At 50.3% G+C, this 6,362-nt stretch overlaps 1 long non-coding RNA gene across 1 annotated transcript; it reads right to left on the reverse strand.

Annotated features, from left to right (window-relative positions):
* Nucleotides 1-733: 733 nt before the first annotated feature.
* Nucleotides 734-5,223, reverse strand: LOC140846508 (uncharacterized). The gene is made up of 4 exons (XR_012125669.1): nt 5,083-5,223; nt 1,171-1,406; nt 901-1,078; nt 734-814 (listed from the first exon to the last, which is right to left on the reverse strand). It is a non-coding gene; the product is annotated as an uncharacterized lncRNA (long non-coding RNA).
* Between the last annotated feature and the right edge of the window lie 1,139 nt (nt 5,224-6,362).

Genomic DNA, 6,362 nt, shown 5'->3' on the forward strand with positions numbered 1-6,362 from the left:
AGAGAGGCATGAGGAGTGAGTCATCGTCCCTATGGAAAAGGAGGGGGTTGCCCTCGGGGCTGACTTCTTTAGTGCAGGAAGGAGTGGAGACAAGCCCTTGCAGGTCCCATCTCCCCAAGCGTCCTTGTCCTGACTTAGGGCCAACGTGCAGTTCACCCCAGTGGGGGCTGTGCCCCAGCCGAGAGGGAACGGGACCAACTGCACCTGTGGCCGTCCTGCAGCACATGCATAATGATCACTTTTTTCCAAAGCTATTACTGAAAATTTGACCCATTTACCCAGGTATTGGTGTCTCCATAACCTGTCTCAATTTCAAGAGTCTATTACACATTCCTTACCTCTGTTCCAGTAACTAGTTTAGGGTCATTACGGGGAAGCTCTGGCTCATTATCTCCCTCCGGATTAGGGGTGGCACTCTGGGTGAAGTCTTGTCTTTGATTAAATTAAGACCATACCCTCCCACGGCATCTATTCCAGTGACATCTGCACCGAATCCATAAACACGATGAGCAATCACAGGATCTGAGCCTAAGTCTCAAGGATTATGTGTGGTTAACAAGAGGGGGGCTTACGCTGTCTGTCCTGGCAAGTCTCAGGCGGAATGCCTGCAGCCACGCGGGGCTTTCCTGTTAAAGGTTTCCCTGCTGCATGAGGGGCCATCCACCCTTGAAACTGGGCAGTCCACCAGGCACTGCTCCACCCTGGACACGGGGCCCATCTGCCCGTTCACTCTGTCAACATGCGTCCATTCAGGACAGAGGCGCTTCCACCAGGCACTGCTCCACCCTGGACACGGGGCCCACCTGCCCGTTCACTCTGTCAACATGCGTCCATTCGGGACAGAGGCGCGTCCACCAGGCACTGCTCCACCCTGGACACGGGGCCCACCTGCCCGTTCACTCTGTCAACATGCGTCCATTCTGGACAGAGGCGCTTACTACCTCCGGAGGCTGTCCTTGGCCATTTGGGTCACCCCACGGGAGTGGGGTTTGGGGGCCTGACGGCTTTGTGATATTGGTCACCAGCTTGACGGGATAACCAGGAGTTCCTTCCCATTCTAGGGCTCCCTGAGACTTGTCTGTAAAATACAGTTAGGAAGAAAAAAGTTAACATTTTTAGGTTCTTTTTAGTTTTGGCTTTAAGTGTTGGTTAGCCACCTGGGACACCTGCCAGTTCTCTGTTGTGTCCCCAGATCCCTCCATCAGTTTCTTTTTTCTGGTGTAATGAGTCCAGCCCTCTTCAGCCGTCCTCTCTGCGGTTTCCGTGGCCAGGAGCACGGGTAGGGGGCCTTCCCAGCTGGGCTGGAGTCCATCTTCTTTCCAGGACTTTATAACACCAGGTCCCGGGGCTGGAAGCAGTGAGCGAAGGGCTCAGGTGGGGGCGTCTGGGCGAGGAGTCCTTTCAGCCTGAGAGAAGATAAGGTAGAAACCACGGCCAGCACATGTCCCCTTAGAAATGGATCCTTTGTTTCCATGGTGGGCAGGTCTGTTGCCCTTCCGAGGTATGGCTGCCCATATAATTTGATTAAATGTTTCTTTTGAGAGTCTGATTCATTCTACCTTTTCAGAGGATGGTAGATGCAAAGAAATATGGAAATCCCATTGTACCTAGAGTGCCATGTAATAACTTTGAAGTAAAATGCCTCCCATTGTCTGAGTCAACATTTTCCATTAACCCAAACCTAGGAATTACTTGCTCTACAAGTACTTTTATTACTGATCCTGCCATTGCAGTTGTTAATGGGTGGGCTTCTCTACCCATTCAGTGGGAGGGTCAACAATCACAAATATTTAAGCCTTCCCACTTTGGCATCCCGGTAAAGTCAATCTGGGTGCTGTGGAGGGGTCTTATTCCTGGGGGTCTCCCTCCAGGTCTGGCTTTCTCATACTCTTTTTATTAATTCTCTGGCACATTATGCAATTCCTACATACCTGTTTAGTAATGGTGTAAATACTAGCACACCCATAAACCTTTAGCAAAGCGTCACACCTCGCCTGGGGACCCCAGCGGCTCCCTCTGTGTGACATGTTCATCAGCTCTCACAATAGGTCGGCTGATCATTTCTCTCCCATCTGGTAAATGGTAAAGTCCACCACCCTTTCTCATCTCCAGATGCCCCCACCTCCTGTAGCTTAATTTCTTTTTTGTGGGGGAAAACTCTGGGATCAAGGAAATTTTAGGGATATTAGGAGTGATATTCAAAAGTCTAATTTCATCTTCAGATGCAGCCTCTTTAGTGGCTACATCAGCAATTCTATTACCTGTTGCTTCATAAGAATTTCCTTTCTGGTGACCATGCACATGCATTATAGATATTTTAGCTGGCAGTTAAAGGTTTTCTAGAACCTCCTTGATTAATTCCCTGTGAATTAGTTCCTTTTCTTTACTGTTTATGAGACCTCTTTCTGTCCAAATTTTTCCAAAGGTATGGACTGCTCTGGAGGCATATTTGGAGTCCGTGTAAATGGTGCCTTCCTTATCTGAAAGTAGTTTTAAGACCTGATTAAGGGCAAACAACTCACAGGTTTGGGCTGATCAATTATTGGGTAATCTCCCATTTTTACAGATGGGTAACTGGCCTCCATAAATGATGGCACAGCCATTATGTCGTTTGCTCCCTATCATCTGGGCGCACTCATCTATAATGTTTCATCCCACCTAGAGGTGTTTCCCTTAAATAAGACCTGACTTTGGTCTGATAGTCTATGAGGTCCATGCAGCTGTGGCTCAATTCTGATTGGCCTTCAGCCTCCCCTGCAGTAGGAAGCTGGCCGGACTGAGGCAGGCATCTGGGTTAGGATCAGGCCATCTTTTCAGGTAGAATGGTTTTGTATTTTAAAATTTAAGAATCTGTTTGCCAGCGCCCAGTCCACTGATTAAGCACGGCCCGGACCTGGTGAGAAGCACTGACCAGAGGGTTCCTCCAACAGCTAATTTCCTGCTCTCTTCTACCAGGAAAGCTGCAGCTGCGATGGCCTGGATGCACTCAGGCCATCGTTGAGAGACAGGGCCCGACAGTTCAGGCATGAAGGCCACCGGGTGTTTCTTTCCTCTCTAGGTTTGGGTCAAAACCCCTACAGCGGAACCTCATTCAACAGTAACAAACAAGTGAAATGGTTTCTCTAAGATGGGAGGGCCAGGACTGGGGTGGTGACTAAAGATTGCTTTAATTCCTCTAGAATTTGCAGTTCCCCTGGGGTCCACTGGAGAGGGCTTGACTTTCCCTCTAACAATTTGAAATACAAGCTTCTAGCCTTTTGTGCACAAGAGTCAATCCATAAGCTACAATAACCCACTATTTCCAAAAATTTTCTAGGTTGTCTCTTTGTTTAGGCTTGGGGTATTTTATGATTCCAGCAATTCTTTCTGGATTGATTCTTTGTTTTCTTCACTTGTAAGATGACCTAAATATTTAACTTCCTTTTCTACAAATTGAAGTTTATTTCTAGAGACCCTTAACCCCTTTTGTCCCAGGAAGTTAAGCAAATCTATAGTGGTTTTAGACACTCTTGTCTTTTCTTTCCATGAAAGTAATAAATCATTTTCCATGAAAGTAATAAATCATTTACAAACTGCAAATTTGTATTCCTTGCACAGCTTCAAAGTCATCTAACATGGATTCTAAAATTTGACCAAATTGGGGGCCTCTGTGAAATCTTTTGGCAACACGTACAACAATATTGCTGTTTTCTTATTGTTCTGCAAATTATTTCACCCAGTTATTTCAGTTACTTTATTGGAGAAACTTGTAAATGTCCCCTATTTCCTTCCTTAACCCATACTCTAGCGTCTATTTTCTTTTCTTCCTCCTTTGTGAGATAGGCCGTTAGAACCTTTATTTGGCCTTCTTCTATTTATTTTTATTTTTATTTTTATTTTTTTCTAGACCTAGGCCTATTGAATAATTAGATGTCTTCCCAAGAGATTATTTCCCACTTCAGGAGCTAGAGGAATGACCCCTCTGTAATCCCCTTTTGCGATCTGATCACAGTCCTTTAACCCCAGAGACTAAAAGCTTTTCAGGTCTTGAGTCTGTAAAAATGTGGTTGGGGTCTCTTCCTTCTGTGGGACTTCAAATGCCTTAGTAACATTTTGAGATGTAGGGGCTGATTCTTTTATTCCCTTGACAAGTAGCCCTTGAAAATCCTGCATTCTAGTTCCATCCCCTGGATCATTATTATCTTACCCAGGATCTACATTTGGGAACTTTTGTTCTGCTGGCTGAACACACCCTGGCCCCGTGGGTGTTTTCATAGGGGGCTTAGAAGGAGCCAAAGGCCCCTGGAAAGCCCCGTGGTAACCAGCAGAGGGGGAGGCCTGTCTTCAGGTGAACTGGAGGCTTATCACTCTCATAAATGATTTAAACCTGGCAAAACCAGTTTTCATCTGATCCAAACTTCGGTCAGACAACTGACAGCTTACAGATCAATTCTTTAATCCAGACAAAACAGCAACATTTGGTCTTCTGTTTGTCCTTGACCCTGGTACAGAGGGCGACCCCCCAGTGCCGCGACCTTCACCCCAGTAGGCTCTCTGGGGGGGTTTCAGGGGAGCTCAGCCGGCTCCCTTCCCTGGTTCCCTGGGCCTAGAACCTGTATTTCCCACCTCTCAGGAGGTCCCTGTGTCCGAGCCCCCTGCGTACCCGGCCCCCCGTGACGGAGGCTCCTTGCACACACCCGGCGGGATCCCCTCCGTCCGTCCCCGGCGGTTTCCCTGGCGGGAAATGGAAACGCGGGTCGGGACTCGACTCGCTTCGCATCTCGGACGCGTCCCAGCCGCACACACCCGACCCCGGGACGCGCCCAACCCCCGGGGCCGCGCTCACGGCCACCTCCCCTGCCTTGCCTGGTGCACGAGGACGCCTGGTCGCCGCGGCGCCTGCGTCTTCTCCCGGGCGTCGGTCACGCTGTCTCCGCACAGCAGCCCCGGGTCCCCCCTCGGCTTCCAGGCGAAGGTGAGACGCCCAGGCAGGGCGGGCCGCCCGAAGCCGGGGGGACGCGTCTTCCCGCCCCGCGTGGGCCCCCACCTCGCACGGGCAAGGGGATCCCGAACGAGCCCCCAAATTCTGAGAAACACACTCACCGGCCCAAACTCAGTAAGCGGACACGGAGACAGAGAGCAGCGGAGCGAGGCTCTAATGACGGTCTTGCAGGACGGGGTGTCCTGTGGGCAGGCACACCTGGGGCACTGGGTGCAAGTAACTTATTCCCTCCCCTGGTTCCTCATTGGCTGAGAGCTGCAGGGTTCACATCCTTTCCCGGATGTCATGTAAGCCAGTTATATCCATGTTAGGCTTTCTCTTACATTTGTCTTAATTTATTGATAGGTTTTAAACTTCTTTCTCTTCTCCAACAGGTATAGCCAGGTCCTTATCAATACCCCCTGATAAGGAAAATATTCAACACAGCCGTCAAGGTCAGCAAACCGCTTTGTTCCCCAGTTGGCAAAGCCCTCCCGGGACCCCCACCCCTCCTCCAGGCTCCCTGTTTGCCCTGCGCAGGCTGAAATGCCACATATCAAAATAATGTAAATTACTCCCCTTGCTTGTGCTCAGGGCTCAGGCCTTGGGAGATGACTCTCCTCTGGGGCCGCCAGTGTGAAATAAACCTCAGCACCCCAAGACCTCCGAGACCCACTTGGTTCTTCCCTCGGTGATCCAGTCCAGGCTTTCCAGTATTTTCCGTAACATTTGGTTCCCTGACCGGGAAACCCAACCCCGCCGGCCCTTTGTTGCCACCGGTTTGGGGCAACCGCAGGGTGGTGATGGAACATCACAACAGAGAAAGCGCGCCAAAAAGCCTATGAGCACGACGAAAGTATCTTCAGTCACTCAACAACCAGGAGAGTCTCCTGAGGACTATTAGGAGAGACTGTGTGATGCTCATCGCATCTACACCCCCTTCAGTCCTGAGTCCCCAGGGAGCCCACAGGCGGTCAGCACCTCATTTGTAGCTCAAGCCGCCCCAGACATCAGACAAAAGCTCCAAAAACTTGAAGGCTTTGCCGGGATAAATATCACTCAACTGATTAAAATTGCCCAGAAAGTATATCTAAACAGAGAAGGTCAGGCCGACAGAGGCTGAAAGAAAAATGAAGAAACAGGCCGGCTTCCTGGCAGCTGCCCTAAAAGAAAGAGAGCTGACAAAAGGCAGAGACAAGCCAGCCGTCAAGAGGGGGAAGCCTAGGACGCCCCCAGCCGGGGACCAGGGCGCTCACTGTGAGGACGAGGGGGGCATCGGAAGAACGAAAGCCCCATCCGAGGCAAAGCCACGGAGCCCAGTTGCTGCCAGAGGAGCCCCGCGGGGACAGGCTTGCTAGCCTGGCAGGGACAGATCCAGGGTGACAGGGAGTGGTCTCTCTCA

The sequence above is a fragment of the Manis javanica genome, chromosome 15 (genome assembly GCF_040802235.1).
Source record: "Manis javanica isolate MJ-LG chromosome 15, MJ_LKY, whole genome shotgun sequence".
Lineage (NCBI taxonomy): Eukaryota > Metazoa > Chordata > Mammalia > Pholidota > Manidae > Manis > Manis javanica.